General features: G+C 44.7%; 13 non-coding genes across 13 annotated transcripts; all 13 read left to right on the top strand.

The window, feature by feature from the left end:
* Window positions 1-1,949: 1,949 nt before the first annotated feature.
* TRNAG-CCC (transfer RNA glycine (anticodon CCC)) lies at window positions 1,950-2,021 on the top strand. The gene has a single exon. It is a non-coding gene; the product is annotated as a tRNA-Gly (tRNA).
* A 1,527-nt stretch (window positions 2,022-3,548) lies between these two features.
* TRNAG-CCC (transfer RNA glycine (anticodon CCC)) lies at window positions 3,549-3,620 on the top strand. Its single transcript has one exon. It is a non-coding gene; the product is annotated as a tRNA-Gly (tRNA).
* Window positions 3,621-5,157: 1,537 nt separating this feature from the next.
* Window positions 5,158-5,229, top strand: TRNAG-CCC (transfer RNA glycine (anticodon CCC)). The gene has a single exon. It is a non-coding gene; the product is annotated as a tRNA-Gly (tRNA).
* A 1,516-nt stretch (window positions 5,230-6,745) lies between these two features.
* TRNAG-CCC (transfer RNA glycine (anticodon CCC)) lies at window positions 6,746-6,817 on the top strand. The gene has a single exon. It is a non-coding gene; the product is annotated as a tRNA-Gly (tRNA).
* A 1,527-nt stretch (window positions 6,818-8,344) lies between these two features.
* On the top strand, window positions 8,345-8,416 carry TRNAG-CCC (transfer RNA glycine (anticodon CCC)). Its single transcript has one exon. It is a non-coding gene; the product is annotated as a tRNA-Gly (tRNA).
* A 1,516-nt stretch (window positions 8,417-9,932) lies between these two features.
* On the top strand, window positions 9,933-10,004 carry TRNAG-CCC (transfer RNA glycine (anticodon CCC)). The gene has a single exon. It is a non-coding gene; the product is annotated as a tRNA-Gly (tRNA).
* A 1,516-nt stretch (window positions 10,005-11,520) lies between these two features.
* On the top strand, window positions 11,521-11,592 carry TRNAG-CCC (transfer RNA glycine (anticodon CCC)). Its single transcript has one exon. It is a non-coding gene; the product is annotated as a tRNA-Gly (tRNA).
* Window positions 11,593-13,119: 1,527 nt separating this feature from the next.
* On the top strand, window positions 13,120-13,191 carry TRNAG-CCC (transfer RNA glycine (anticodon CCC)). Its single transcript has one exon. It is a non-coding gene; the product is annotated as a tRNA-Gly (tRNA).
* A 3,115-nt stretch (window positions 13,192-16,306) lies between these two features.
* Window positions 16,307-16,378, top strand: TRNAG-CCC (transfer RNA glycine (anticodon CCC)). Its single transcript has one exon. It is a non-coding gene; the product is annotated as a tRNA-Gly (tRNA).
* Window positions 16,379-17,905: 1,527 nt separating this feature from the next.
* TRNAG-CCC (transfer RNA glycine (anticodon CCC)) lies at window positions 17,906-17,977 on the top strand. Its single transcript has one exon. It is a non-coding gene; the product is annotated as a tRNA-Gly (tRNA).
* Window positions 17,978-19,493: 1,516 nt separating this feature from the next.
* On the top strand, window positions 19,494-19,565 carry TRNAG-CCC (transfer RNA glycine (anticodon CCC)). Its single transcript has one exon. It is a non-coding gene; the product is annotated as a tRNA-Gly (tRNA).
* Window positions 19,566-21,092: 1,527 nt separating this feature from the next.
* On the top strand, window positions 21,093-21,164 carry TRNAG-CCC (transfer RNA glycine (anticodon CCC)). The gene has a single exon. It is a non-coding gene; the product is annotated as a tRNA-Gly (tRNA).
* A 1,527-nt stretch (window positions 21,165-22,691) lies between these two features.
* Window positions 22,692-22,763, top strand: TRNAG-CCC (transfer RNA glycine (anticodon CCC)). Its single transcript has one exon. It is a non-coding gene; the product is annotated as a tRNA-Gly (tRNA).
* Window positions 22,764-23,560: the final 797 nt, after the last annotated feature.

Here is a 23,560-nt window from a genome sequence, read left to right as displayed (position 1 = left end):
GGACCGTCACACGTTTTTCTGGTTATGCTTTGAATGTCATTTTTGCCTTTTCGTTCTGCTCTTATCATTCTCCTGGGCATTTCATGGAAGGCACTCTCTTTCTCTTCGCTGCTTTGCTTCCAATGCTGCCTAAATATGTTCATTTCCACTATTTGTACTACTGCTTTCCATTTCTTCTCTTCTGCACAGATTTGGCCTTGGTTTCAATCCCCAGTTCCTTACCCTCTACAAGAAACTTTCTACTGCTTTTCATGTTGGTATCTAAACCAAATGCACCATTGAAACTGGTGCAAGATAGTCATTGAACTCGGGGTTGTAATCTTTAGAACCGAGAGCACCCACATCATAGGGCGTTGGTGGTATAGTGGTGAGCATAGCTGCTTCCCAAGAAGTTGACCCGGGTTCGATTCCCGGCCAATGCAGTGCAAATTTTTATATGTTCTCCAAGCAGGATTTGTTTTAATGCAACATGTCACAAAACAGAAATATCATGAACAGATTAATCAGACGTTAAATTAAAAAAAAAATGAAATACTTAGGCAGGCATCTCGATCGCCCCATCTGCTACATTAATTGTCCTATTAGATGCTATTTTCCAAAAAGCAGAGTCACCACTCACATGTGCTGGTAATAAATATGTTGGGGGCGGTAGACAATGAAAGGGCTGAACCTCGACCAGACATTCTAACTCTAGCATCTCTATATTAAAAAGCATTTCTAGGCAATATCTAGCATGTGAATAAAAGTAGGCAAGATCCACCGATGAATCTGGCAAAAGTCCCCAACGATTTTGTGCACACTTGTTCTCTCACCTGAATGCAGCGCCACCTTGTAGCCATCGGATGTAACTGCAGCTCACAAAATGTTATATCAGAGAGCAAGTTGAGAGGACTCCAAGAGGCAGATGTCCATGGAAAGAGCCTCTCACGACAGCAGGAAGGTTGGATATTTCAAGATGGCAACATTTCCTGTCCAATGTCCTCACGTCCCGAACGCTCCCAAACGCTCAAAAGCCTCACACCGGGCAAGCCCTCACCGGGTAGATATCTGGCTCCCAGTTAAAATCAAATCCTGAGCATGCTAGCGCTAGGATCAAAGAGAGAGGAGAGGGTTAGAGAGCTGCTATCTTGGTAAAGGCCTGAAACTGCTGGTTCCCAAGAGGGTCTGCACTTTCAGTTATGACTGACTGTGAGACGAGAAGATGAAGATTTTCTGCACCCAGCATACATTGCAGCATGCTTAGGCAAATGAGGAGCGAGACCCACCAATCCCTCGCCACTTCGCTGAAAGCTCCTCCTCTGCATAAAGAGAACACTTTTACAAGGGAGCAGAGTGGCGCAGCGGAAGCGTGCTGGGCCCATAACCCATAGGTCGATGGATCGAAACCATCCTCTGCTATAATATTTCTTGTTTTTTCTTCTGAGAACCAATCTGTCATTTCCACGCTACCAGCAAGGAAAAGCGCAGGCTTGTGCTAGCTATGTGAGAAAAGACTTCTCAACTATCTGTCTCTGCTGAAATACAAGAGAGTGATCGCCAAAGGATCAACCCCATACTTTGAAAGTAAAGATACCCAATTATAAGCATAAATGTTTGGTGGGACCATCACACGTTTTTCTGGGCATGCTTTGAATGTCATTCTTGCCTTTTCGTTCTGCTCTTATCATTCTCCTGGGCATTTCATGGAAGGCACTCTCTTTCTCTTCGCTGCTTTGCTTCCAATGCTGCCTAAATATGTTCATTTCCACTATTTGTACTACTGCTTTCCATTTCTTCTCTTCTGCACAGATTTGGCCTTGGTTTCAATCCCCAGTTCCTTACCCTCTACAAGAAACTTTCTACTGCTTTTCATGTTGGTATCTAAACCAAATGCACCATTGAAACTGGTGCAAGATAGTCATTGAACTCGGGATTGTAATCTTTAGAACCGAGAGCAACCACATCATAGGGCGTTGGTGGTATAGTGGTGAGCATAGCTGCTTCCCAAGCAGTTGACCCGGGTTCGATTCCCGGCCAATGCAGTGCAAATTTTTATATGTTCTCCAAGCAGGATTTGTTTTAATGCAACATGTCACAAAACGGAAATATCATGAACAGATTAATCAGACGTTAAATTAAAAAAAAAATGAAATACTTAGGCAGGCATCTCGATCGCCCCATCTGCTACATTCATTGTCCTATTAGATGCTATTTTCCAAAAAGCAGAGTCACCACTCACATGTGCTGGTAATAAATATGTTGCGGGCGGTAGACAATGAAAGGGCTGAACCCCGACCAGACATTCTAACTCTAGCATCTCTATATTAAAAAGCATTTCTAGGCAATATCTAGCATGTGAATAAAAGTAGGCAAGATCCACCGATGAATCTGGCAAAAGTCCCCAACGATTTTGTGCACACTTGTTCTCTCACCTGAATGCAGCGCCACCTTGTAGCCATCGGATGTAACTGCAGCTCACAAAATGTTATATCAGAGAGCAAGTTGAGAGGACTCCAAGAGGCAGATGTCCATGGAAAGAGCCTCTCACGACAGCAGGAAGGTTGGATATTTCAAGATGGCAACATTTCCTGTCCAACGTCCTCACGTCCCGAACGCTCCCAAACGCTCAAAAGCCTCACACCGGGCAAGCCCTCACCGGGTAGATCTCTGGCTCCCAGTTAAAATCAAATCCTGAGCATGCTAGCGCTACGATCAAAGAGAGAGGAGAGGGTTAGAGAGCTGCTATCTTGGTAAAGGCCTGAAACTGCTAGTTCCCAAGAGGGTCTGCACTTTCAGTTATGACTGACTGTGAGACGAGAAGATGAAGATTTTCTGCACCCAGCATACATTGCAGCATGCTTAGGCAAATGAGGAGCGAGACCCACCAATCCCTCGCCACTTCGCTGAAAGCTCCTCCTCTGCATAAAGAGAAGACTTTTACAAGGAAGCAGAGTGGCGCAGCGGAAGCGTGCTGGGCCCATAACCCAGAGGTCGATGGATCGAAACCATCCTCTGCTATAATATTTCTTGTTTTTTCTTCTGAGGACCAATCTGTCATTTCCACGCTACCAGCAAGGAAAAGCGCAGGCTTGTGCTAGCTATGTGAGAAAAGACTTCTCAACTATCTGTCTCTGCTGAAATACAAGAGAGTGATCGCCAAAGGATCAACCCCATACTTTGAAAGTAAAGATACCCAATTATAAGCATAAATGACTGGTGGGACCGTCACACGTTTTTCTGGGCATGCTTTGAATGTCATTCTTGCCTTTTCGTTCTGCTCTTATCATTCTCCTGGGCATTTCATGGAAGGCACTCTCTTTCTCTTCGCTGCTTTGCTTCCAATGCTGCCTAAATATGTTCATTTCCACTATTTGTACTACTGCTTTCCATTTCTTCTCTTCTGCACAGATTTGGCCTTGGTTTCAATCCCCAGTTCCTTACCCTCTACAAGAAACTTTCTACTGCTTTTCATGTTGGTATCTAAACCAAATGCACCATTGAAACTGGTGCAAGATAGTCATTGAACTCGGGGTTGTAATCTTTAGAACCGAGAGCACCCACATCATAGGGCGTTGGTGGTATAGTGGTGAGCATAGCTGCTTCCCAAGCAGTTGACCCGGGTTCGATTCCCGGCCAATGCAGTGCAAATTTTTATATGTTCTCCAAGCAGGATTTGTTTTAATGCAACATGTCACAAAACAGAAATATCATGAACAGATTAATCAGACGTTAAATTAAAAAAAAAATGAAATACTTAGGCAGGCATCCCGATCGCCCCATCTGCTACATTCATTGTCCTATTAGATGCTATTTTCCAAAAAGCAGAGTTACCACTCACATGTGCTGGTAATAAATATGTTGCGGGCGGTAGACAATGAAAGGGCTGAACCCCGACCAGACATTCTAACTCTAGCATCTCTATATTAAAAAGCATTTCTAGGCAATATCTAGCACGTGAATAAAAGTAGGCAAGATCCACCGATGAATCTGGCAAAAGTCCCCAACGATTTTGTGCACACTTGTTCTCTCACCTGAATGCAGCGCCACCTTGTAGCCATCGGATGTAACTGCAGCTCACAAAATGTTATATCAGAGAGCAAGTTGAGAGGACTCCAAGAGGCAGATGTCCATGGAAAGAGCCTCTCACGACAGCAGGAAGGTTGGATATTTCAAGATGGCAACATTTCCTGTCCAATGTCCTCACGTCCCGAACGCTCCCAAACGCTCCCAAACGCTCAAAAGCCTCACACCGGGCAAGCCCTCACCGGGTAGATCTCTGGCTCCCAGTTAAAATCAAATCCTGAGCATGCTAGTGCTAGGATCAAAGAGAGAGGAGAGGGTTAGAGAGCTGCTATCTTGGTAAAGGCCTGAAACTGCTAGTTCCCAAGAGGGTCTGCACTTTCAGTTATGACTGACTGTGAGACGAGAAGATGAAGATTTTCTGCACCCAGCATACATTGCAGCATGCTTAGGCAAATGAGGAGCGAGACCCACCAATCCCTCGCCACTTCCCTGAAAGCTCCTCCTCTGCATAAAGAGAAAACTTTTACAAGGGAGCAGAGTGGCGCAGCAGAAGCGTGCTGGGCCCATAACCCAGAGGTCGATGGATCGAAACCATCCTCTGCTATAATATTTCTTGTTTTTTCTTCTGAGAACCAATCTGTCATTTCCACGCTACCAGCAAGGAAAAGCGCAGGCTTGTGCTAGCTATGTGAGAAAAGACTTCTCAACTATCTGTCTCTGCTGAAATACAAGAGAGTGATCGCCAAAGGATCAACCCCATACTTTGAAAGTAAAGATACCCAATTATAAGCATAAATGACTGGTGGGACCGTCACACGTTTTTCTGGGCATGCTTTGAATGTCATTCTTGCCTTTTCGTTCTGCTCTTATCATTCTCCTGGGCATTTCATGGAAGGCACTCTCTTTCTCTTCGCTGCTTTGCTTCCAATGCTGCCTAAATATGTTCATTTCCACTATTTGTACTACTGCTTTCCATTTCTTCTCTTCTGCACAGATTTGGCCTTGGTTTCAATCCCCAGTTCCTTACCCTCTACAAGAAACTTTCTACTGCTTTTCATGTTGGTATCTAAACCAAATGCACCATTGAAACTGGTGCAAGATAGTCATTGAACTCGGGGTTGTAATCTTTAGAACCGAGAGCAACCACATCATAGGGCATTGGTGGTATAGTGGTGAGCATGGCTGCTTCCCAAGCAGTTGACCCGGGTTCGATTCCCGGCCAATGCAGTGCAAATTTTTATATGTTCTCCAAGCAGGATTTGTTTTAATGCAACATGTCACAAAACGGAAATATCATGAACAGATTAATCAGACGTTAAATTAAAAAAAAAATGAAATACTTAGGCAGGCATCTCGATCGCCCCATCTGCTACATTCATTGTCCTATTAGATGCTATTTTCCAAAAAGCAGAGTCACCACTCACATGTGCTGGTAATAAATATGTTGCGGGCGGTAGACAATGAAAGGGCTGAACCCCTACTAGACATTCTAACTGTAGCATCTCTATATTAAAAAGCATTTCTAGGCAATATCTAGCATGTGAATAAAAGTAGGCAAGATCCACCGATGAAACTGGCAAAAGTCCCCAACGATTTTGTGCACACTTGTTCTCTCACCTGAATGCAGCGCCACCTTGTAGCCATCGGATGTAACTGCAGCTCACAAAATGTTATATCAGAGAGCAAGTTGAGAGGACTCCAAGAGGCAGATGTCCATGGAAAGAGCCTCTCATGACAGCAGGAAGGTTGGATATTTCAAGATGGCAACATTTCCTGTCCAACGTCCTCACGTCCCGAACGCTCCCAAACGCTCAAAAGCCTCGCCCTCACCGGGTAGATCTCTGGCTCCCAGTTAAAATCAAATCCTGAGCATGCTAGCGCTAGGATCAAAGAGAGAGGAGAGGGTTAGAGAGCTGCTATCTTGGTAAAGGCCTGAAACTGCTGGTTCCCAAGAGGGTCTGCACTTTCAGTTATGACTGACTGTGAGACGAGAAGATGAAGATTTTCTGCACCCAGCATACATTGCAGCATGCTTAGGCAAATGAGGAGCGAGACCCACCAATCCCTCGCCACTTCGCTGAAAGCTCCTCCTCTGCATAAAGAGAACACTTTTACAAGGGAGCAGAGTGGCGCAGCGGAAGCGTGCTGGGCCCATAACCCAGAGGTCGATGGATCGAAACCATCCTCTGCTATAATATTTCTTGTTTTTTCTTCTGAGGACCAATCTTTCATTTCCACGCTACCAGCAAGGAAAAGCGCAGGCTTGTGCTAGCTATGTGAGAAAAGACTTCTCAACTATCTGTCTCTGCTGAAATACAAGAGAGTGATCGCCAAAGGATCAACCCCATACTTTGAAAGTAAAGATACCCAATTATAAGCATAAATGACTGGTGGGACCGTCACACGTTTTTCTGGGCATGCTTTGAATGTCATTCTTGCCTTTTCGTTCTGCTCTTATCATTCTCCTGGGCATTTCATGGAAGGCACTCTCTTTCTCTTCGCTGCTTTGCTTCCAATGCTGCCTAAATATGTTCATTTCCACTATTTGTACTACTGCTTTCCATTTCTTCTCTTCTGCACAGATTTGGCCTTGGTTTCAATCCCCAGTTCCTTACCCTCTACAAGAAACTTTCTACTGCTTTTCATGTTGGTATCTAAACCAAATGCACCATTGAAACTGGTGCAAGATAGTCATTGAACTCGGGGTTGTAATCTTTAGAACCGAGAGCAACCACATCATAGGGCATTGGTGGTATAGTGGTGAGCATGGCTGCTTCCCAAGCAGTTGACCCGGGTTCGATTCCCGGCCAATGCAGTGCAAATTTTTATATGTTCTCCAAGCAGGATTTGTTTTAATGCAACATGTCACAAAACGGAAATATCATGAACAGATTAATCAGACGTTAAATTAAAAAAAAAATGAAATACTTAGGCAGGCATCTCGATCGCCCCATCTGCTACATTCATTGTCCTATTAGATGCTATTTTCCAAAAAGCAGAGTCACCACTCACATGTGCTGGTAATAAATATGTTGCGGGCGGTAGACAATGAAAGGGCTGAACCCCTACTAGACATTCTAACTGTAGCATCTCTATATTAAAAAGCATTTCTAGGCAATATCTAGCATGTGAATAAAAGTAGGCAAGATCCACCGATGAAACTGGCAAAAGTCCCCAACGATTTTGTGCACACTTGTTCTCTCACCTGAATGCAGCGCCACCTTGTAGCCATCGGATGTAACTGCAGCTCACAAAATGTTATATCAGAGAGCAAGTTGAGAGGACTCCAAGAGGCAGATGTCCATGGAAAGAGCCTCTCATGACAGCAGGAAGGTTGGATATTTCAAGATGGCAACATTTCCTGTCCAACGTCCTCACGTCCCGAACGCTCCCAAACGCTCAAAAGCCTCACACCGGGCAAGCCCTCACCGGGTAGATCTCTGGCTCCTAGTTAAAATCAAATCCTGAGCATGCTAGCGCTAGGATCAAAGAGAGAGGAGAGGGTTAGAGAGCTGCTATCTTGGTAAAGGCCTGAAACTGCTAGTTCCCAAGAGGGTCTGCACTTTCAGTTATGACTGACTGTGAGACGAGAAGATGAAGATTTTCTGCACCCAGCATACATTGCAGCATGCTTAGGCAAATGAGGAGCGAGACCCACCAATCCCTCGCCACTTCGCTGAAAGCTCCTCCTCTGCATAAAGAGAACACTTTTATAAGGGAGCAGAGTGGCGCAGCGGAAGCGTGCTGGGCCCATAACCCAGAGGTCGATGGATCGAAACCATCCTCTGCTATAATATTTCTTGTTTTTTCTTCTGAGAACCAATCTGTCATTTCCACGCTACCAGCAAGGAAAAGCGCAGGCTTGTGCTAGCTATGTGAGAAAAGACTTCTCAACTATCTGTCTTTGCTGAAATACAAGAGAGTGATCGCCAAAGGATCAACCCCATACTTTGAAAGTAAAGATACCCAATTATAAGCATAAATGACTGGTGGGACCGTCACACGTTTTTCTGGGCATGCTTTGAATGTCATTCTTGCCTTTTCGTTCTGCTCTTATCATTCTCCTGGGCATTTCATGGAAGGCACTCTCTTTCTCTTCGCTGCTTTGCTTCCAATGCTGCCTAAATATGTTCATTTCCACTATTTGTACTACTGCTTTCCATTTCTTCTCTTCTGCACAGATTTGGCCTTGGTTTCAATCCCCAGTTCCTTACCCTCTACAAGAAACTTTCTACTGCTTTTCATGTTGGTATCTAAACCAAATGCACCATTGAAACTGGTGCAAGATAGTCATTGAACTCGGGGTTGTAATCTTTAGAACCGAGAGCAACCACATCATAGGGCATTGGTGGTATAGTGGTGAGCATGGCTGCTTCCCAAGCAGTTGACCCGGGTTCGATTCCCGGCCAATGCAGTGCAAATTTTTATATGTTCTCCAAGCAGGATTTGTTTTAATGCAACATGTCACAAAACGGAAATATCATGAACAGATTAATCAGACGTTAAATTAAAAAAAAAATGAAATACTTAGGCAGGCATCTCGATCGCCCCATCTGCTACATTCATTGTCCTATTAGATGCTATTTTCCAAAAAGCAGAGTCACCACTCACATGTGCTGGTAATAAATATGTTGCGGGCGGTAGACAATGAAAGGGCTGAACCCCGGCTAGACATTCTAACTGTAGCATCTCTATATTAAAAAGCATTCCTAGGCAATATCTAGCATGTGAATAAAAGTAGGCAAGATCCACCGATGAATCTGGCAAAAGTCCCCAACGATTTTGTGCACACTTGTTCTCTCACCTGAATGCAGCGCCACCTTGTAGCCATCGGATGTAACTGCAGCTCACAAAATGTTATATCAGGGAGCAAGTTGAGAGGACTCCAAGAGGCAGATGTCCATGGAAAGAGCCTCTCATAACAGCAGGAAGGTTGGATATTTCAAGATGGCAACATTTCCTGTCCAACGTCCTCACGTCCCGAACGCTCCCAAACGCTCAAAAGCCTCGCCCTCACCGGGTAGATCTCTGGCTCCCAGTTAAAATCAAATCCTGAGCATGCTAGCGCTAGGATCAAAGAGAGAGGAGAGGGTTAGAGAGCTGCTATCTTGGTAAAGGCCTGAAACTGCTGGTTCCCAAGAGGGTCTGCACTTTCAGTTATGACTGACTGTGAGACGAGAAGATGAAGATTTTCTGCACCCAGCATACATTGCAGCATGCTTAGGCAAATGAGGAGCGAGACCCACCAATCCCTCGCCACTTCGCTGAAAGCTCCTCCTCTGCATAAAGAGAACACTTTTACAAGGGAGCAGAGTGGCGCAGCGGAAGCGTGCTGGGCCCATAACCCAGAGGTCGATGGATCGAAACCATCCTCTGCTATAATATTTCTTGTTTTTTCTTCTGAGAACCAATCTGTCATTTCCACGCTACCAGCAAGGAAAAGCGCAGGCTTGTGCTAGCTATGTGAGAAAAGACTTCTCAACTATCTGTCTCTGCTGAAATACAAGAGAGTGATCGCCAAAGGATCAACCCCATACTTTGAAAGTAAAGATACCCAATTATAAGCATAAATGACTGGTGGGACCGTCACACGTTTTTCTGGGCATGCTTTGAATGTCATTCTTGCCTTTTCGTTCTGCTCTTATCATTCTCCTGGGCATTTCATGGAAGGCACTCTCTTTCTCTTCGCTGCTTTGCTTCCAATGCTGCCTAAATATGTTCATTTCCACTATTTGTACTACTGCTTTCCATTTCTTCTCTTCTGCACAGATTTGGCCTTGGTTTCAATCCCCAGTTCCTTACCCTCTACAAGAAACTTTCTACTGCTTTTCATGTTGGTATCTAAACCAAATGCACCATTGAAACTGGTGCAAGATAGTCATTGAACTCGGGGTTGTAATCTTTAGAACCGAGAGCAACCACATCATAGGGCGTTGGTGGTATAGTGGTGAGCATAGCTGCTTCCCAAGCAGTTGACCCGGGTTCGATTCCCGGCCAATGCAGTGCAAATTTTTATATGTTCTCCAAGCAGGATTTGTTTTAATGCAACATGTCACAAAACGGAAATATCATGAACAGATTAATCAGACGTTAAATTTAAAAAAAAATGAAATACTTAGGCAGGCATCTCGATCGCCCCATCTGCTACATTCATTGTCCTATTAGATGCTATTTTCCAAAAAGCAGAGTCACCACTCACATGTGCTGGTAATAAATATGTTGCGGGCGGTAGACAATGAAAGGGCTGAACCCCGACCAGACATTCTAACTCTAGCATCTCTATATTAAAAAGCATTTCTAGGCAATATCTAGCATGTGAATAAAAGTAGGCAAGATCCACCGATGAATCTGGCAAAAGTCCCCAACGATTTTGTGCACACTTGTTCTCTCACCTGAATGCAGCGCCACCTTGTAGCCATCGGATGTAACTGCAGCTCACAAAATGTTATATCAGAGAGCAAGTTGAGAGGACTCCAAGAGGCAGATGTCCATGGAAAGAGCCTCTCACGACAGCAGGAAGGTTGGATATTTCAAGATGGCAACATTTCCTCTCCAACGTCCTCACGTCCCGAACGCTCCCAAACGCTCAAAAGCCTCGACCTCACCGGGTAGATCTCTGGCTCCCAGTTAAAATCAAATCCTGAGCATGCTAGCGCTAGGATCAAAGAGAGAGGAGAGGGTTAGAGAGCTGCTATCTTGGTAAAGGCCTGAAACTGCTAGTTCCCAAGAGGGTCTGCACTTTCAGTTATGACTGACTGTGAGACGAGAAGATGAAGATTTTCTGCACCCAGCATACATTGCAGCATGCTTAGGCAAATGAGGAGCGAGACCCACCAATCCCTCGCCACTTCGCTGAAAGCTCCTCCTCTGCATAAAGAGAACACTTTTACAAGGGAGCAGAGTGGCGCAGCGGAAGCGTGCTGGGCTCATAACCCAGAGGTCGATGGATCGAAACCATCCTCTGCTATAATATTTCTTGTTTTTTCTTCTGAGGACCAATCTGTCATTTCCACGCTACCAGCAAGGAAAAGCGCAGGCTTGTGCTAGCTATGTGAGAAAAGACTTCTCAACTATCTGTCTCTGCTGAAATACAAGAGAGTGATCGCCAAAGGATCAACCCCATACTTTGAAAGTAAAGATACCCAATTATAAGCATAAATGACTGGTGGGACCGTCACACGTTTTTCTGGGCATGCTTTGAATGTCATTCTTGCCTTTTCGTTCTGCTCTTATCATTCTCCTGGGCATTTCATGGAAGGCACTCTCTTTCTCTTCGCTGCTTTGCTTCCAATGCTGCCTAAATATGTTCATTTCCACTATTTGTACTACTGCTTTCCATTTCTTCTCTTCTGCACAGATTTGGCCTTGGTTTCAATCCCCAGTTCCTTACCCTCTACAAGAAACTTTCTACTGCTTTTCATGTTGGTATCTAAACCAAATGCACCATTGAAACTGGTGCAAGATAGTCATTGAACTCGGGGTTGTAATCTTTAGAACCGAGAGCACCCACATCATAGGGCGTTGGTGGTATAGTGGTGAGCATAGCTGCTTCCCAAGCAGTTGACCCGGGTTCGATTCCCGGCCAATGCAGTGCAAATTTTTATATGTTCTCCAAGCAGGATTTGTTTTAATGCAACATGTCACAAAACGGAAATATCATGAACAGATTAATCAGACGTTAAATTAAAAAAAAAATGAAATACTTAGGCAGGCATCTCGATCGCCCCATCTGCTACATTCATTGTCCTATTAGATGCTATTTTCCAAAAAGCAGAGTCACCACTCACATGTGCTGGTAATAAATATGTTGCGGGCGGTAGACAATGAAAGGGCTGAACCCCGACCAGACATTCTAACTCTAGCATCTCTATATTAAAAAGCATTTCTAGGCAATATCTAGCATGTGAATAAAAGTAGGCAAGATCCACCGATGAAACTGGCAAAAGTCCCCAACGATTTTCTGCACACTTGTTCTCTCACCTGAATGCAGCGCCACCTTGTAGCCATCGGATGTAACTGCAGCTCACAAAATGTTATATCAGAGAGCAAGTTGAGAGGACTCCAAGAGGCAGATGTCCATGGAAAGAGCCTCTCACGACAGCAGGAAGGTTGGATATTTCAAGATGGCAACATTTCCTGTCCAATGTCCTCACGTCCCGAACGCTCCCAAACGCTCAAAAGCCTCACACCAGGCAAGCCCTCACCGGGTAGATCTCTGGCTCCCAGTTAAAATCAAATCCTGAGCATGCTAGCGCTAGGATCAAAGAGAGAGGAGAGGGTTAGAGAGCTGCTATCTTGGTAAAGGCCTGAAACTGCTAGTTCCCAAGAGGGTCTGCACTTTCAGTTATGACTGACTGTGAGACGAGAAGATGAAGATTTTCTGCACCCAGCATACATTGCAGCATGCTTAGGCAAATGAGGAGCGAGACCCACCAATCCCTCGCCACTTCGTTGAAAGCTACTCCTCTGCATAAAGAGAACACTTTTACAAGGGAGCAGAGTGGCGCAGCGGAAGCGTGCTGGGCCCATAACCCAGAGGTCGATGGATCGAAACCATCCTCTGCTATAATATTTCTTGTTTTTTCTTCTGAGAACCAATCTGTCATTTCCACGCTACCAGCAAGGAAAAGCGCAGGCTTGTGCTAGCTATGTGAGAAAAGACTTCTCAACTATCTGTCTCTGCTGAAATACAAGAGAGTGATCGCCAAAGGATCAACCCCATACTTTGAAAGTAAAGATACCCAATTATAAGCATAAATGACTGGTGGGACCGTCACACGTTTTTCTGGGCATGCTTTGAATGTCATTCTTGCCTTTTCGTTCTGCTCTTATCATTCTCCTGGGCATTTCATGGAAGGCACTCTCTTTCTCTTCGCTGCTTTGCTTCCAATGCTGCCTAAATATGTTCATTTCCACTATTTGTACTACTGCTTTCCATTTCTTCTCTTCTGCACAGATTTGGCCTTGGTTTCAATCCCCAGTTCCTTACCCTCTACAAGAAACTTTCTACTGCTTTTCATGTTGGTATCTAAACCAAATGCACCATTGAAACTGGTGCAAGATAGTCATTGAACTCGGGGTTGTAATCTTTAGAACCGAGAGCAACCACATCATAGGGCGTTGGTGGTATAGTGGTGAGCATAGCTGCTTCCCAAGCAGTTGACCCGGGTTCAATTCCCGGCCAATGCAGTGCAAATTTTTATATGTTCTCCAAGCAGGATTTGTTTTAATGCAACATGTCACAAAACGGAAATATCATGAACAGATTAATCAGACGTTAAATTAAAAAAAAAATGAAATACTTAGGCAGGCATCTCGATCGCCCCATCTGCTACATTCATTGTCCTATTAGATGCTATTTTCCAAAAAGCAGAGTCACCACTCACATGTGCTGGTAATAAATATGTTGCGGGCGGTAGACAATGAAAGGGCTGAACCCCGACCAGACATTCTAACTCTAGCATCTCTATATTAAAAAGCATTTCTAGGCAATATCTAGCATGTGAATAAAAGTAGGCAAGATCCACCGATGAATCTGGCAAAAGTCCCCAACGATTTTGTGCACACTTGTTCTCTCACCTGAATGCAGCGCCACCTTGTAGCCATCGGATGTAACTGCAGCTCACAAAATGTTATATCAGAGAGCAAGTTGAGAGGACTCCAAGAGGCAGATGTCCATGGAAAGAGCCTCTCACGACAGCAGGAAGGTTGGATATTTCAAGATGGCAACATTTCCTGTCCAACGTCCTCACGTCCCGAACGCTCCCAAACGCTCAAAAGCCTCACACCGGGCAAGCCCTCACCGGGTAGATCTCTGGCTCCCAGTTAAAATCAAATCCTGAGCATGCTAGCGCTACGATCAAAGAGAGAGGAGAGGGTTAGAGAGCTGCTATCTTGGTAAAGGCCTGAAACTGCTAGTTCCCAAGAGGGTCTGCACTTTCAGTTATGACTGACTGTGAGACGAGAAGATGAAGATTTTCTGCACCCAGCATACATTGCAGCATGCTTAGGCAAATGAGGAGCGAGACCCACCAATCCCTCGCCACTTCGCTGAAAGCTCCTCCTCTGCATAAAGAGAACACTTTTACAAGGGAGCAGAGTGGTGCAGCGGAAGCGTGCTGGGCCCATAACCCAGAGGTCGATGGATCGAAACCATCCTCTGCTATAATATTTCTTATTTTTTCTTCTGAGGACCAATCTGTCATTTCCACGCTACCAGCAAGGAAAAGCGCAGGCTTGTGCTAGCTATGTGAGAAAAGACTTCTCAACTATCTGTCTCTGCTGAAATACAAGAGAGTGATCGCCAAAGGATCAACCCCATACTTTGAAAGTAAAGATACCCAATTATAAGCATAAATGACTGGTGGGACCGTCACACGTTTTTCTGGGCATGCTTTGAATGTCATTCTTGCCTTTTCGTTCTGCTCTTATCATTCTCCTGGGCATTTCATGGAAGGCACTCTCTTTCTCTTCGCTGCTTTGCTTCCAATGCTGCCTAAATATGTTCATTTCCACTATTTGTACTACTGCTTTCCATTTCTTCTCTTCTGCACAGATTTGGCCTTGGTTTCAATCCCCAGTTCCTTACCCTCTACAAGAAACTTTCTACTGCTTTTCATGTTGGTATCTAAACCAAATGCACCATTGAAACTGGTGCAAGATAGTCATTGAACTCGGGGTTGTAATCTTTAGAACCGAGAGCAACCACATCATAGGGCGCTGGTGGTATAGTGGTGAGCATAGCTGCTTCCCAAGCAGTTGACCCGGGTTCGATTCCCAGCCAATGCAGTGCAAATTTTTATATGTTCTCCAAGCAGGATTTGTTTTAATGCAACATGTCACAAAACGGAAATATCATGAACAGATTAATCAGACGTTAAATTAAAAAAAAAATGAAATACTTAGGCAGGCATCTCGATCGCCCCATCTGCTACATTCATTGTCCTATTAGATGCTATTTTCCAAAAAGCAGAGTCACCACTCACATGTGCTGGTAATAAATATGTTGCGGGCGGTAGACAATGAAAGGGCTGAACCCCGACTAGACATTCTAACTGTAGCATCTCTATATTAAAAAGCATTTCTAGGCAATATCTAGCATGTGAATAAAAGTAGGCAAGATCCACCGATGAATCTGGCAAAAGTCCCCAACGATTTTGTGCACACTTGTTCTCTCACCTGAATGCAGCGCCACCTTGTAGCCATCGGATGTAACTGCAGCTCACAAAATGTTATATCAGAGAGCAAGTTGAGAGGACTCCAAGAGGCAGATGTCCATGGAAAGAGCCTCTCATGACAGCAGGAAGGTTGGATATTTCAAGATGGCAACATTTCCTCTCCAACGTCCTCACGTCCCGAACACTCCCAAACGCTCAAAAGCCTCGCCCTCACCGGGTAGATCTCTGGCTCCCAGGTAAAATCAAATCCTGAGCATGCTAGCGCTAGGATCAAAGAGAGAGGAGAGGGTTAGAGAGCTGCTATCTTGGTAAAGGCCTGAAACTGCTAGTTCCCAAGAGGGTCTGCACTTTCAGTTATGACTGACTGTGAGACGAGAAGATGAAGATTTTCTGCACCCAGCATACATTGCAGCATGCTTAGGCAAATGAGGAGCGAGACCCACCAATCCCTCGCCACTTCGCTGAAAGCTCCTCCTCTGCATAAAGAGAACACTTTTACAAGGGAGCAGAGTGGCGCAGCGGAAGCGTGCTGGGCCCATAACCCAGAGGTCGATGGATCGAAACCATCCTCTGCTATTATATTTCTTGTTTTTTCTTCTGAGGACCAATCTGTCATTTCCACGCTACCAGCAAGGAAAAGCGCAGGCTTGTGCTAGCTATGTGAGAAAAGACTTCTCAACTATCTGTCTCTGCTGAAATACAAGAGAGTGATCGCCAAAGGATCAACCCCATACTTTGAAAGTAAAGATACCCAATTATAAGCATAAATGACTGGTGGGACCGTCACACGTTTTTCTGGGCATGCTTTGAATGTCATTCTTGCCTTTTCGTTCTGCTCTTATCATTCTCCTGGGCATTTCATGGAAGGCACTCTCTTTCTCTTCGCTGCTTTGCTTCCAATGCTGCCTAAATATGTTCATTTCCACTATTTGTACTACTGCTTTCCATTTCTTCTCTTCTGCACAGATTTGGCCTTGGTTTCAATCCCCAGTTCCTTACCCTCTACAAGAAACTTTCTACTGCTTTTCATGTTGGTATCTAAACCAAATGCACCATTGAAACTGGTGCAAGATAGTCATTGAACTCGGGGTTGTAATCTTTAGAACCGAGAGCACCCACATCATAGGGCGTTGGTGGTATAGTGGTGAGCATAGCTGCTTCCCAAGCAGTTGACCCGGGTTCGATTCCCGGCCAATGCAGTGCAAATTTTTATATGTTCTCCAAGCAGGATTTGTTTTAATGCAACATGTCACAAAACGGAAATATCATGAACAGATTAATCAGACGTTAAATTAAAAAAAAAATGAAATACTTAGGCAGGCATCTCGATCGCCCCATCTGCTACATTCATTGTCCTATTAGATGCTATTTTCCAAAAAGCAGAGTTACCACTCACATGTGCTGGTAATAAATATGTTGCGGGCGGTAGACAATGAAAGGGCTGAACCCCGACCAGACATTCTAACTCTAGCATCTCTATATTAAAAAGCATTTCTAGGCAATATCTAGCACGTGAATAAAAGTAGGCAAGATCCACCGATGAATCTGGCAAAAGTCCCCAACGATTTTGTGCACACTTGTTCTCTCACCTGAATGCAGCGCCACCTTGTAGCCATCGGATGTAACTGCAGCTCACAAAATGTTATATCAGAGAGCAAGTTGAGAGGACTCCAAGAGGCAGATGTCCATGGAAAGAGCCTCTCACGACAGCAGGAAGGTTGGATATTTCAAGATGGCAACATTTCCTGTCCAATGTCCTCACGTCCCGAACGCTCCCAAACGCTCAAAAGCCTCACACCGGGCAAGCCCTCACCGGGTAGATCTCTGGCTCCCAGTTAAAATCAAATCCTGAGCATGCTAGCGCTAGGATCAAAGAGAGAGGAGAGGGTTAGAGAGCTGCTATCTTGGTAAAGGCCTGAAACTGCTAGTTCCCAAGAGGGTCTACACTTTCAGTTATGACTGACTGTGAGACGAGAAGATGAAGATTTTCTGCACCCAGCATACATTGCAGCATGCTTAGGCAAATGAGGAGCGAGACCCACCAATCCCTCGCCACTTCCCTGAAAGCTCCTCCTCTGCATAAAGAGAACACTTTTACAAGGGAGCAGAGTGGCGCAGCGGAAGCGTGCTGGGCCCATAACCCAGAAGTCGATGGATCGAAACCATCCTCTGCTATAATATTTCTTGTTTTTTCTTCTGAGAACCAATCTGTCATTTCCACGCTACCAGCAAGGAAAAGCGCAGGCTTGTGCTAGCTATGTGAGAAAAGACTTCTCAACTATCTGTCTCTGCTGAAATACAAGAGAGTGATCGCCAAAGGATCAACCCCATACTTTGAAAGTAAAGATACCCAATTATAAGCATAAATGACTGGTGGGACCGTCACACGTTTTTCTGGGCATGCTTTGAATGTCATTCTTGCCTTTTCGTTCTGCTCTTATCATTCTCCTGGGCATTTCATGGAAGGCACTCTCTTTCTCTTCGCTGCTTTGCTTCCAATGCTGCCTAAATATGTTCATTTCCACTATTTGTACTACTGCTTTCCATTTCTTCTCTTCTGCACAGATTTGGCCTTGGTTTCAATCCCCAGTTCCTTACCCTCTACAAGAAACTTTCTACTGCTTTTCATGTTGGTATCTAAACCAAATGCACCATTGAAACTGGTGCAAGATAGTCATTGAACTCGGGGTTGTAATCTTTAGAACCGAGAGCAACCACATCATAGGGCGTTGGTGGTATAGTGGTGAGCATAGCTGCTTCCCAAGCAGTTGACCCGGGTTCGATTCCCGGCCAATGCAGTGCAAATTTTTATATGTTCTCCAAGCAGGATTTGTTTTAATGCAACATGTCACAAAACGGAAATATCATGAACAGATTAATCAGACGTTAAATTAAAAAAAAAATGAAATACTTAGGCAGGCATCTCGATCGCCCCATCTGCTACATTCATTGTCCTATTAGATGCTATTTTCCAAAAAGCAGAGTCACCACTCACATGTGCTGGTAATAAATATGTTGCGGGCGGTAGACAATGAAAGGGCTGAACCCCGACCAGACATTCTAACTCTAGCATCTCTATATTAAAAAGCATTTCTAGGCAATATCTAGCATGTGAATAAAAGTAGGCAAGATCCACCGATGAATCTGGCAAAAGTCCCCAACGATTTTGTGCACACTTGTTCTCTCACCTGAATGCAGCGCCACCTTGTAGCCATCGGATGTAACTGCAGCTCACAAAATGTTATATCAGAGAGCAAGTTGAGAGGACTCCAAGAGGCAGATGTCCATGGAAAGAGCCTCTCACGACAGCAGGAAGGTTGGATATTTCAAGATGGCAACATTTCCTCTCCAACGTCCTCACGTCCCGAACGCTCCCAAACGCTCAAAAGCCTCGACCTCACCGGGTAGATCTCTGGCTCCCAGTTAAAATCAAATCCTGAGCATGCTAGCGCTAGGATCAAAGAGAGAGGAGAGGGTTAGAGAGCTGCTATCTTGGTAAAGGCCTGAAACTGCTAGTTCCCAAGAGGGTCTGCACTTTCAGTTATGACTGACTGTGAGACGAGAAGATGAAGATTTTCTGCACCCAGCATACATTGCAGCATGCTTAGGCAAATGAGGAGCGAGACCCACCAATCCCTCGCCACTTCGCTGAAAGCTCCTCCTCTGCATAAAGAGAACACTTTTACAAGGGAGCAGAGTGGCGCAGCGGAAGCGTGCTGGGCTCATAACCCAGAGGTCGATGGATCGAAACCATCCTCTGCTATAATATTTCTTGTTTTTTCTTCTGAGGACCAATCTGTCATTTCCACGCTACCAGCAAGGAAAAGCGCAGGCTTGTGCTAGCTATGTGAGAAAAGACTTCTCAACTATCTGTCTCTGCTGAAATACAAGAGAGTGATCGCCAAAGGATCAACCCCATACTTTGAAAGTAAAGATACCCAATTATAAGCATAAATGACTGGTGGGACCGTCACACGTTTTTCTGGGCATGCTTTGAATGTCATTCTTGCCTTTTCGTTCTGCTCTTATCATTCTCCTGGGCATTTCATGGAAGGCACTCTCTTTCTCTTCGCTGCTTTGCTTCCAATGCTGCCTAAATATGTTCATTTCCACTATTTGTACTACTGCTTTCCATTTCTTCTCTTCTGCACAGATTTGGCCTTGGTTTCAATCCCCAGTTCCTTACCCTCTACAAGAAACTTTCTACTGCTTTTCATGTTGGTATCTAAACCAAATGCACCATTGAAACTGGTGCAAGATAGTCATTGAACTCGGGGTTGTAATCTTTAGAACCGAGAGCACCCACATCATAGGGCGTTGGTGGTATAGTGGTGAGCATAGCTGCTTCCCAAGCAGTTGACCCGGGTTCGATTCCCGGCCAATGCAGTGCAAAATTTTATATGTTCTCCAAGCAGGATTTGTTTTAATGCAACATGTCACAAAACGGAAATATCATGAACAGATTAATCAGACGTTAAATTAAAAAAAAAATGAAATACTTAGGCAGGCATCTCGATCGCCCCATCTGCTACATTCATTGTCCTATTAGATGCTATTTTCCAAAAAGCAGAGTCACCACTCACATGTGCTGGTAATAAATATGTTGCGGGCGGTAGACAATGAAAGGGCTGAACCCCGACCAGACATTCTAACTCTAGCATCTCTATATTAAAAAGCATTTCTAGGCAATATCTAGCATGTGAATAAAAGTAGGCAAGATCCACCGATGAAACTGGCAAAAGTCCCCAACGATTTTCTGCACACTTGTTCTCTCACCTGAATGCAGCGCCACCTTGTAGCCATCGGATGTAACTGCAGCTCACAAAATGTTATATCAGAGAGCAAGTTGAGAGGACTCCAAGAGGCAGATGTCCATGGAAAGAGCCTCTCACGACAGCAGGAAGGTTGGATATTTCAAGATGGCAACATTTCCTGTCCAATGTCCTCACGTCCCGAACGCTCCCAAACGCTCAAAAGCCTCACACCAGGCAAGCCCTCACCGGGTAGATCTCTGGCTCCCAGTTAAAATCAAATCCTGAGCATGCTAGCGCTAGGATCAAAGAGAGAGGAGAGGGTTAGAGAGCTGCTATCTTGGTAAAGGCCTGAAACTGCTAGTTCCCAAGAGGGTCTGCACTTTCAGTTATGACTGACTGTGAGACGAGAAGATGAAGATTTTCTGCACCCAGCATACATTGCAGCATGCTTAGGCAAATGAGGAGCGAGACCCACCAATCCCTCGCCACTTCGCTGAAAGCTACTCCTCTGCATAAAGAGAACACTTTTACAAGGGAGCAGAGTGGCGCAGCGGAAGCGTGCTGGGCCCATAACCCAGAGGTCGATGGATCGAAACCATCCTCTGCTATAATATTTCTTGTTTTTTCTTCTGAGAACCAATCTGTCATTTCCACGCTACCAGCAAGGAAAAGCGCAGGCTTGTGCTAGCTATGTGAGAAAAGACTTCTCAACTATCTGTCTCTGCTGAAATACAAGAGAGTGATCGCCAAAGGATCAACCCCATACTTTGAAAGTAAAGATACCCAATTATAAGCATAAATGACTGGTGGGACCGTCACACGTTTTTCTGGGCATGCTTTGAATGTCATTCTTGCCTTTTCGTTCTGCTCTTATCATTCTCCTGGGCATTTCATGGAAGGCACTCTCTTTCTCTTCGCTGCTTTGCTTCCAATGCTGCCTAAATATGTTCATTTCCACTATTTGTACTACTGCTTTCCATTTCTTCTCTTCTGCACAGATTTGGCCTTGGTTTCAATCCCCAGTTCCTTACCCTCTACAAGAAACTTTCTACTGCTTTTCATGTTGGTATCTAAACCAAATGCACCATTGAAACTGGTGCAAGATAGTCATTGAACTCGGGGTTGTAATCTTTAGAACCGAGAGCAACCACATCATAGGGCGTTGGTGGTATAGTGGTGAGCATAGCTGCTTCCCAAGCAGTTGACCCGGGTTCAATTCCCGGCCAATGCAGTGCAAATTTTTATATGTTCTCCAAGCAGGATTTGTTTTAATGCAACATGTCACAAAACGGAAATATCATGAACAGATTAATCAGACGTTAAATTAAAAAAAAAATGAAATACTTAGGCAGGCATCTTGATCGCCCCATCTGCTACATTCATTGTCCTATTAGATGCTATTTTCCAAAAAGCAGAGTCACCACTCACATGTGCTGGTAATAAATATGTTGCGGGCGGTAGACAATGAAAGGGCTGAACCCCGACCAGACATTCTAACTCTAGCATCTCTATATTAAAAAGCATTTCTAGGCAATATCTAGCATGTGAATAAAAGTAGGCAAGATCCACCGATGAATCTGGCAAAAGTCCCCAACGATTTTGTGCACACTTGTTCTCTCACCTGAATGCAGCGCCACCTTGTAGCCATCGGATGTAACTGCAGCTCACAAAATGTTATATCAGAGAGCAAGTTGAGAGGACTCCAAGAGGCAGATGTCCATGGAAAGAGCCTCTCACGACAGCAGGAAGGTTGGATATTTCAAGATGGCAACATTTCCTGTCCAACGTCCTCACGTCCCGAACGCTCCCAAACGCTCAAAAGCCTCACACCGGGCAAGCCCTCACCGGGTAGATCTCTGGCTCCCAGTTAAAATCAAATCCTGAGCATGCTAGCGCTACGATCAAAGAGAGAGGAGAGGGTTAGAGAGCTGCTATCTTGGTAAAGGCCTGAAACTGCTAGTTCCCAAGAGGGTCTGCACTTTCAGTTATGACTGACTGTGAGACGAGAAGATGAAGATTTTCTGCACCCAGCATACATTGCAGCATGCTTAGGCAAATGAGGAGCGAGACCCACCAATCCCTCGCCACTTCGCTGAAAGCTCCTCCTCTGCATAAAGAGAACACTTTTACAAGGGAGCAGAGTGGTGCAGCGGAAGCGTGCTGGGCCCATAACCCAGAGGTCGATGGATCGAAACCATCCTCTGCTATAATATTTCTTATTTTTTCTTCTGAGGACCAATCTGTCATTTCCACGCTACCAGCAAGGAAAAGCGCAGGCTTGTGCTAGCTATGTGAGAAAAGACTTCTCAACTATCTGTCTCTGCTGAAATACAAGAGAGTGATCGCCAAAGGATCAACCCCATACTTTGAAAGTAAAGATACCCAATTATAAGCATAAATGACTGGTGGGACCGTCACACGTTTTTCTGGGCATGCTTTGAATGTCATTCTTGCCTTTTCGTTCTGCTCTTATCATTCTCCTGGGCATTTCATGGAAGGCACTCTCTTTCTCTTCGCTGCTTTGCTTCCAATGCTGCCTAAATATGTTCATTTCCACTATTTGTACTACTGCTTTCCATTTCTTCTCTTCTGCACAGATTTGGCCTTGGTTTCAATCCCCAGTTCCTTACCCTCTACAAGAAACTTTCTACTGCTTTTCATGTTGGTATCTAAACCAAATGCACCATTGAAACTGGTGCAAGATAGTCATTGAACTCGGGGTTGTAATCTTTAGAACCGAGAGCAACCACATCATAGGGCGCTGGTGGTATAGTGGTGAGCATAGCTGCTTCCCAAGCAGTTGACCCGGGTTCGATTCCCGGCCAATGCAGTGCAAATTTTTATATGTTCTCCAAGCAGGATTTGTTTTAATGCAACATGTCACAAAACGGAAATATCATGAACAGATTAATCAGACGTTAAATTTAAAAAAAAATGAAATACTTAGGCAGGCATCTCGATCGCCCCATCTGCTACATTCATTGTCCTATTAGATGCTATTTTCCAAAAAGCAGAGTCACCACTCACATGTGCTGGTAATAAATATGTTGCGGGCGGTAGACAATGAAAGGGCTGAACCCCGACTAGACATTCTAACTGTAGCATCTCTATATTAAAAAGCATTTCTAGGCAATATCTAGCATGTGAATAAAAGTAGGCAAGATCCACCGATGAATCTGGCAAAAGTCCCCAACGATTTTGTGCACACTTGTTCTCTCACCTGAATGCAGCGCCACCTTGTAGCCATCGGATGTAACTGCAGCTCACAAAATGTTATATCAGAGAGCAAGTTGAGAGGACTCCAAGAGGCAGATGTCCATGGAAAGAGCCTCTCATGACAGCAGGAAGGTTGGATATTTCAAGATGGCAACATTTCCTCTCCAACGTCCTCACGTCCCGAACACTCCCAAACGCTCAAAAGCCTCGCCCTCACCGGGTAGATCTCTGGCTCCCAGTTAAAATCAAATCCTGAGCATGCTAGCGCTAGGATCAAAGAGAGAGGAGAGGGTTAGAGAGCTGCTATCTTGGTAAAGGCCTGAAACTGCTAGTTCCCAAGAGGGTCTGCACTTTCAGTTATGACTGACTGTGAGACGAGAAGATGAAGATTTTCTGCACCCAGCATACATT

This window comes from Triturus cristatus, chromosome 11 (assembly GCF_964204655.1).
Source record: "Triturus cristatus chromosome 11, aTriCri1.1, whole genome shotgun sequence".
NCBI lineage: Eukaryota > Metazoa > Chordata > Amphibia > Caudata > Salamandridae > Triturus > Triturus cristatus.
This window is presented reverse-complemented; position numbering and strand designations above follow the sequence as displayed.